Source organism: Saccostrea cucullata, unplaced genomic scaffold (assembly GCF_032062105.1).
Source record: "Saccostrea cucullata isolate Sc308-1 unplaced genomic scaffold, CSIRO_AGI_Scuc_v1 ctg266, whole genome shotgun sequence".
In the NCBI taxonomy this organism is placed as follows: domain Eukaryota; kingdom Metazoa; phylum Mollusca; class Bivalvia; order Ostreida; family Ostreidae; genus Saccostrea; species Saccostrea cuccullata.
In genome coordinates, this window is record NW_026935351.1 from 607,412 (window position 1) to 616,614 (window position 9,203).

Genomic DNA, 9,203 nt, shown 5'->3' on the forward strand with positions numbered 1-9,203 from the left:
AGATCTAAATAAACTTCAAATTTAAAAAAAAATTCAAATTGTCGAGCAATTTCAGTACTCTGTATCAGCAAATATTTCATTTTGTCTAAGAAATAATGCTATAGTAATACTGGTACATGTATTTCATATTGAAAAATTAGACTAAAGAAAATTATTTTTATATGCAAAGTCTTACGTGTTTTCTATCTCCGAGAAAAGAAAAATGAAGTGGAAAAAACAAATGATGTGAATAAGCTTCTGAAATAGTATTTTGAATTTCAGTGAACCAATGTGTCGATTTTTCTAATAAAAAAACTTTTTAGATGGCTTCATTAAAATCGCATTTTTTTAATCCTAGGGGGCTAAGTATCCTGTTGCAGTCAAGATGAATACCCAAATTTAAATCTTGTTAATCTTCATTGTTGACAAATAAATAGAAGCAATTCACCCATTTCAAAGAAAAGAAATTGTGAGTCCAGTCAAGGAACTTCGTATGACGGATATTTGAGTCATTTTATTCAGTTTCTGTACAACTTTGTGACAACAAATATCTTATTTCGAATCACTTAATTAAGGAGACACCACCCCAGGGCTTCAGTATCTATCTTCAGAATGTGACAAATACAAAGTATGAAAATAAAAAATTTACAAATTACTTCACAAGTGAAGATCTCATATTTTTTTTTAACAAAATTGGAAAGGGAAAATAAAAACGTAATACTAGAATGTGTCAGACAGGTAAAAAAGATTTTCTTTATGAAAGCTGTTCTTAAATAATTATTATGTCTGTCAGAACGGATTTCCTATGTGTTCTGATAGAGCCACCAGTAATAAGATGTACAAGTGACACGTAATATATGGGAGTTGTAGACTATCTTTTTGTGTTGGGGGACCAGACGCATCTTTTTTAGATGAACAGAAGAAAATAAATTTAAGAGATGTCAGAAAAGCAAGAAACACATGTTAACATCGTCACTAATGTTTGTTAGGACCGGTGACTGTAAATAATTAATAATGACATTTAATCGTTTATTCACAGCAAAATGGGTGAAAACAGTAATTAAAAACGACCTCATTATCCGTTGATTGCTCATTATGAACAAAACATGTGTAAAATTATATATTTTATAGGTAATCCAATAGGTACTTAATAGAATTATTGTGCTAAAATATATTTTAAAGAAAACACTATAAATGACAGAGAGATGCATTTTCCAAATTGAAGATGGCAGTATATGTTTACACAAAATGGTTCCGGTAATCTTTAATTGAGACATACTATATCCCTTTGTGTTGAGATAATTGAAAAACCGAAAGACCTACTCAGATAGATGAAACGTTTACGTAACACACGATACTTGGGTAGATATATGTATGTAAAAGGGGGTGTCTCGCACAAGCTTCCTAACTCAGACCATTAAAACTCAACAAAAAGATATCTCAATGGCGATTTAAATCTTACACTAGTCACACTTTTCATTACCGGCCATTACATACACCAAACCTAGTATCAAATCCTAATAAAGCCACAGAAATGAAATGGCCGAGACATAAATTGAAAAAAGAGAGTTATTTAAAGCTTTCATTCTTTGACCTTTTTTATTGTTAAGCGTCTTCATTAAGTATTCTTACTGAAAACTATCTGAATTAGATTTATCTTTGATATGCCCACTAGTTTCATTTTCAGGGTTATAAAATTGACAGCGCGGTTGAAGCATTTTGTAAATTTTTTTTGTGTGTTGTCGTTTTACATATGCCCGACACCGCAGTTGCTGATTTTTATATGATTTTTATAGCCCTTCGCTTTCCGCTCCCAATTTTTGTGACTTTGGAAGTTTTATAGACCATTTTATTGTTGAATTTAAATGTTTAATTTGAAATTAATACTTTTCAAAGACTTTTATTTTGTTGATATTGAAAGCATTAAAAATTATTTCTCAATTACTCATATGAATTTACATATCGCACTTCAAATCAAAACTCTTCATCAACCACTACAATGTACATGTATATGTAAAAGCGAATGATTGAACTCTTTGGCGTGTTTGGCTGGCATCCCCGCCGGTTTTTTTTACTACTAACTCATCTCTTCAACTTAGCTTTATGTCCATATAAAATACCCGTAGCTGCAGATGGCTTGAGATATCAATTGGCTACCTCTCCTACGGGGGACCTTGTAATGTCTTTATTCAATCGATTCAAAGTAAATGTTTGTATAAATGAATAGATTACGCCTATTAATTACGAAGAAGTCCACAAAGAAACTACATCAATAGGTCTTCACAATGCCCCTATATTCTTCCGTTAGATCTTTGACAATTTCTATAAAAGGAAATAAATGTAGGGGTCAATTTTATTACTATGATATGATGAGAAGGAATAAATTATAGATATTAATGTGATCGAATGTTTCTTCACATGCTGTTTATATCTTCAAAGTACAGTAGGCAAAGCTCATTATAAGCTATAAGACTTCTTTATGGCTAAATAATAAACCACCACATCATCTTTAAAACATGTCTAGCTTGTAGCAAGAGCAGTGGGGTTCAATTAAAGCCCGTGTTTATGTATCTTTTCATGTGTCTTCACTTTCAACTTCTTAAGAATTTGTCCCCACACCGACTATTCTTAGGGCCTCTGCACTAAATAAAGAACTGCTGAGGGATTGGATAAATATGGACATTTATTGATTTCACAAGTTTCTAAATAAATGAATTGGACGAGGTCTGAGAATTTGGTCCTAAATTATTTAAAACGTAATCCAGATACGTACAAGAGTAAAACAGGAAAGTTTTCCAAGCGAAAAAAAGAAACATCGATATATCTGCAAGAATAAGTCTAACAGAATCTCAGCTCCGGATGACCGCTAATTACGTATCGTTTTAGGACAGCCTTAATTTTACACTTTTCGTCTTCTTTAACGTATTTTGATAAATAATCTTTGCTTGAGAATTAAAATAAGATTTTTATATTTTTCAACAGAATCTATCAAGATTTATAAAATGCACCTAATGAATGGCGACTATTGGGAATATCTTTTCTCATAAATTCCCATTTTAATTCCTCTCCATTTAAAATCATCCATTAAGAAATGATGCTTTTTTTGTCTTAAACAATTTTACCGAAGAACTCGAACTTGCAGAAGGTATTCCCAGGTCAGTTCCACATCTGGATTATACTCTAACGACATTGACTGCGCTTTTAATGGTAGCGAACTAAGCTGGATTAGGGTTGATGATCTGTAATAGACACAAGTCTCGTGATCAAATATGGATACTGAAGGATCTTCATCCAATGGCGCAAGGGATCTATATTTTCTCAGTTTTATCTAGTGACGGCATGATTATTTATTTATACTTAATGTTGGTTAGAAAAGAGGATCTTGTCGTTTAAATTAATTGAAAAATCAGATTAATATACGTGTAAATGAATATTTGCATGTTAAATCTGCGTTTTATTGTGTCTTATAAATACCAATCACCAACACATTAATACATAAATTACCATTGATAAATATCAATAACCTACAACTGTGATGATATATTGAATAATAAGTCTGGAGCGAAAATAAATGATGCAAAACTGCACAACTAATAAGAGAAATGTATCTGAGAAGAAGTACGTGAAATGATTATTATAAAAAAATTTAAAAAAACAATAACTGCTAGAATTTTTTTTTTATAGATTTGATATTATTACATTAAGTAAAATTCAAAAAGAAAAACAGGCAAAAATACTTTCTATAAAAAAGAACAAAGGCAGCAAATTTTTCATCTCTTTTAACAAGAGTATTAAATATAAGGCTAGAGCAAGAAAGATGCCATAGTTTGCGATATTAAAAGAACCCTTTTTCTAGATTCATATAGGGAAAGATTAGCATTTTCAAAGGAATAGAGAAATTAGGATTTAGATATTGGTCCTATTTGAAGAAAACTCATAATTTCCACAGCATAACTGTCAAACCATGTGTCTCCAATAATCCAGAAAGCTATGATTTACAATGACCAACTCAAAGACTTCAAACGAGAAAACATCAGAAATGTGAGCAATACGTTGGTAATTTACAATAGTCATTATCAGTTTCACTGGTCAAGGATTCCTATTATGAATTTTATCTTTATAATTTCATTTTTATCAGTGATTCCGAGGGTGTGCAAAGAGAAGATTTTAATAAAACGACAGTTGGAAATCTTTTTAAAACCACACCAGCAAGAAAACGCATTCAGAGCCATGAGGTCAGTGCAATAAAAGTGAATTCAAATCAATAAGTAATTGATATTGCGGATTTTTTTTTGCGTTCGTGGGGATACCTTTTCATGTGTTTAGCTCTGACGATATCACTACCTGATATCCTGTAACGGCTGATTACAACACGGGGGTTAGGAGGATGTCATTAGAACTAGGGTGGACAAGGCGACGTACAATTTAAAGATCAAGTCCTTATTGAGGATTCTCTAGCAGTAGCTTCTGAAATGATTCCCTTTTCAATTTGCAAGGTAAACTTGGTAGCTATTTCTTTGCATTGAATTTGAACTGATAGCCATAAAACCCTGTTTTTAGGACTTAGAACATCGGATTTGGTCAAAGGTCCTATTCATCCCAATTCTGTAAAGCTCTATAATGGTAATGAACTTGTTTCAATCTTCCATATTAGCTGTTACAGTCATTTCAGGGCGTTCCTTTACTATAAATCCTTTCCTATAAATTATACTTTCCATCGGTATTTTCATTTTATTATCTGTATCTCTGACATTTTTTTTTATGGTTTGTAAAATTGAAGGCCATCTGTCTAAGAAATTTGATAAGCGGGTTATTTTCTTGTTCTGTTTGGGACCAGCATAGTCAGGGGTCTAAAATCTCCTTTTTAATCTCTTTTACCCCAGCTTACGTATGCATAAGCTTCATCAAGTGGCTCTTTGTTGGCACTACTTTCTATCTCGCAATGGTCATTGACGTAATCCAGCCGAATTCAAATTTCTCTTTCATCTTCAAGGAACACACACTGATGGTTTGGATGAAGAGTCTTATGCAAAAAAGTCCAATTATGAAGGAGGTTTAAGTGAAGTATGCATTTCAATGAATTTGTCCCATGAGATGAGTACAGTGGGGGATTAAGTGGGCCTGAATTTCTACTATGTAGACAGACACTTCAATTTCCTTGTTTTGTAAACTTTCTATACCTACATGTGGCCTGAGCACTCAATTAGTCAATTGTAGCGATTTCCCATGTCAGATTTTTTAAAATGCTTGTATCATTGTTATACAGTTATTTTTTACAGGATTAAAACTATCAGATATCATATTTATTGTTCATATAGGTCTCTTTCTCTCTGAATATTCCGGGATAGATCGCCAGAGATGATTGGACTATGATCTGTATTGATTTATCATCCACACACAACCTTAATTAATGATTCCCTGGGTGATAAATGTTGAATTTTCAACCCAGGGTATGTTTTATCAGACCCTTTCTATGGAGAGCACAGGTGTGAAAGATTACTACGAGCCGTAAACAAGAAGGGCCTTCATAAACGACAGGTTATCATTAGTTTACAACCAAATTTTACTCTCTGTGAAAAGAACATGTCTTGTATTTGATTTTTCATTGGATCCTGTTCAATCGTGCATTAACATAAACCTTTTATACTTATAACATGCACATTATGTATGTCCAATTGGAAATATATTTCAGATTTATAGGTTAACTATTGGATATGATCAATACATGTATCTTAAGTTTCTCATATGTAGACTAAATTGCCTCGGAAATGAAAAATGATATGAATACTTGACTTCTGAGTAAATGATAATTGATTTATCGTCGTTTTCTTCGAGAACTAAATATTTAATTTTGTCTTGAGTTCAACTTTTGATATTTTTTAATGGAACGATATTAAAATTTATACCGGGATTATCGATGTCAAAATTTACAATGCAATGATAAAAGATAGGACCGACATTAGTTCTTTTAATAACTGGCAAATGAAATGTATATGACTGTAAAATGTTTGTCGAGATCGATATATATTCACAGACTCGCATTAAATTTAATTAAACAGTTGTAAAGTAATAATTAAAAGTCAGCCAGATCACTTCAAAAGATCGACATAATAAGCCACTCTAAATTTTTCCCCTGCGAAGAGAATGACTTTTGTATCAGAATTGTAAATCAAGATTGCAAGTACATCATAGTTAAAATCTTGTAATGTTATACGGCTTCAAGTTGACTTTTTCATTCGTTTTTCCATTTCCTTGATTATATTGCAATGGCATGCTGGCGACAAGAGACGATTCTGATTTTCTTTTCTATTGTGCGATTAGGATATCATATTATTACAATTACTTTATTGGACAGTTGTGGAAGTAACTTCCAATTGTTCCTCTTCTATTCGTGTCTCCGATCAGTCTGTGATGTTTCTAGTCGCATGCACAAAAAGCTTTTGGGAAGCATACATGTATTTCCTGGATTCAATAAATAAATTACAGCACAGAATGAATATCTGAAAATAAAAAAAACAAAGCCCTGGCAATTCTTTTTATTAGGACCGATAAAATTGGAAAGAAAGCTTTTTGCTAGATTGAGTCGGATATACAAATAGCCGACCAACTGTCTCTCGGGGCCAGCCTGCACCTGTAATGCATGCGCTGTCAGATGTGCATCGGTCACAGACAAAACTGAACCGCACTCTAAATATCTGGAAAATCAATTCAAATTAATTAGAAATTTAGTGACCATAAATTTCAATTTAATTTGTCCAGTGTGAACCAAATGCACCAAACGCTTGACCAGAACAGAGGAAAATTTTGTATGCAGATTGTCTAATTGGATCTAATTGATATTTACAGTCGGATGGGTCTATAGTTGTCCTAATCCCACAGTGCCTGTGGTTACGGTTGGGTGTATATGGTCAAGTCAATATGTCCACGCCTCGCTGAACGAGCAGGTAGATCATGCTGTGACAAATATTGACCACAGATGAAGAATTTAAATAAACGGTCCCAAACAAGACCCCCAGGTAGGACGAAATACTGGAGAGCCCACTGATGGTTTATTAGTAGGAACTCTACTTCAAAGAGGTACAGAAGTCCCAGTTGTCAGACGAATCATGTTAATGGTACTCAAAAACTAAAAACACTGTTTTAAACTCTTTTGAGTTTGACCCTAACAACTGAATTAAAATTGCAATGAAGAATTTAAACAGGGAGAAAATTACCGAAACAAGGAAATGCAGTATGTTATCTGCATGCTGGATACGATATTTTTGTCGTGTTTGATATACAAGGTTGTGTCTGGGAAAAATTGGTTAAGACTTATGTTTACAAGTGTACAAGATATGTATGTATACAAAACATGCCCTTATGTCTGTTAGGTTCATGAGAAAATAGGAATATGTTGAATTTTAAACGATTTGTTTTGGCCATTTTATAGATCTTTTCTACCTCGTGAAAAAGAAGAGCTACGTATAAGCATGTGCTCTTTTAGCACTCGTCTTTAGTTAATGCTCCATGGTAATATTGTCGTTTACTGATTTTTATTTGAAAATATAGTTGTGTACTTATTTTAATTTTCAAATAAAAATCAGTAAACGACAATATGTTGACCACCAAGTCTCCTTAATTTTTTTGTTCATTATATTTTTGGTTATGATTGTTATCTTCTTCTTTTCATTTTCAGTATATAACATGTAGATTTGATGTGCTATCTATACTTGTGTCAGAAGGATAAGCTAGCATAGGGTCACCAATGACAGATCGTTTGTAACCTCATCCGCTCAGCGTTCTAGAAAATAAATTAAAAGATAATAAACAGGTGTCAGTAAAACTCGATTCAAAAGAATAGAAATTTTGTTTAGTCCAGATCCTTGGTTTGGGGAAACTAATTAGACATGAACGTCCAAAACGACCAAGAAAACATGTCCCCTAATCCTTCAAAGAGTGGACAATGTTGTTTTAGCCATGGACAGAGGTTTACTGAAATAAGACGTACGGACTATGCGTAACAATGGCTGCTTCTTCATCTATTAAGATGGTATCTAGTGTACCCTATATAGTCTTGTTTTGTTTGGCTGAAAGGGATGGTTCTTAAATTAACAATGTTGCAATTCACACAAATAATGGATATAAATCGTGTTTGTGGCTCGTTGCTTGAATCTCCGATAATAAAGTTTGCCAAGCATGATTATTTATACATGTATACATTTTTTTTTTTAAATATGGGGGTTTAGCTGGTAAATTTAGCATAAAAAGGGTTTTATCACTGTAGAAAAGAAACAAAATTTCGAAAAACTGTCTTAGACACGATTTTCAATTATAAATATATCTCGCTATTTTTCTTTGCGACTTCAAGCTTCCCATGATAAAACAACATTTGTAAACTGGAAGGGATGGCATGAATTTGTCACATTTTATTTGACCTGAATTGTCGCAATTAATTATTCCATTCCTGTTTGTACTCTAAGATTCCTTTAGCGGTTAATGTGTCTACCCTTAACAACAGAAAGAAAGGGTGGCTTAGAGCCTGTCGGACACACAATCCAGTGAAGGACCCCGAAAACCATTACAACCCGTCCTTTTCTCACTCACAGGCTAACGTCGGCGCAGTGACCTTCATAATTATATTGACTGAATTTTTAATGGGCATTTTGGAACAATTTTGCGCGTCCAACTTTTGTTAAAACACTAGATTTATGACTTCAGCTCTCCACCTACAACTAATTATCACCCGGACGGAGATCAACAGAGGGATTCTGATCCAAAAGAGTTTCATCAAATCTCGCGAGGGTGGACGAGAGGTCACCAAGGCTACGTGAATTGGAGGACCAGTCCGTAATTATGTTCCCCAAACGAAGTTGGGGAACATATTGTTTTTACTCTGTTTCTTATTATTATTATTATTATTATTATTAAGGTCTTCCGTCTTCACGGAAGACCTTATAGTTATTCTACTGTTTCTTATTATTATTATTATTATTTTTTTTCCCAAAATTTTGTGCACGCGATTTCTCAGCAACTATTCGGCGGATTTCTATGAAATTTTCAGGAATAATGCGCAATAAGATGAACTTGATACATTTTTAAGGAAATTTGGAAATTTGCTTCTGGTGCCAAGTTATGGGCAATGATTTTAAAATGCAATTTTGTGCCCCTTTTTTTCGAAAATGGCTAAAGATATGACCTGGAGACTTATTGGAGATGATAGTTCGTGACCTTGTGGTTTGCAGAAT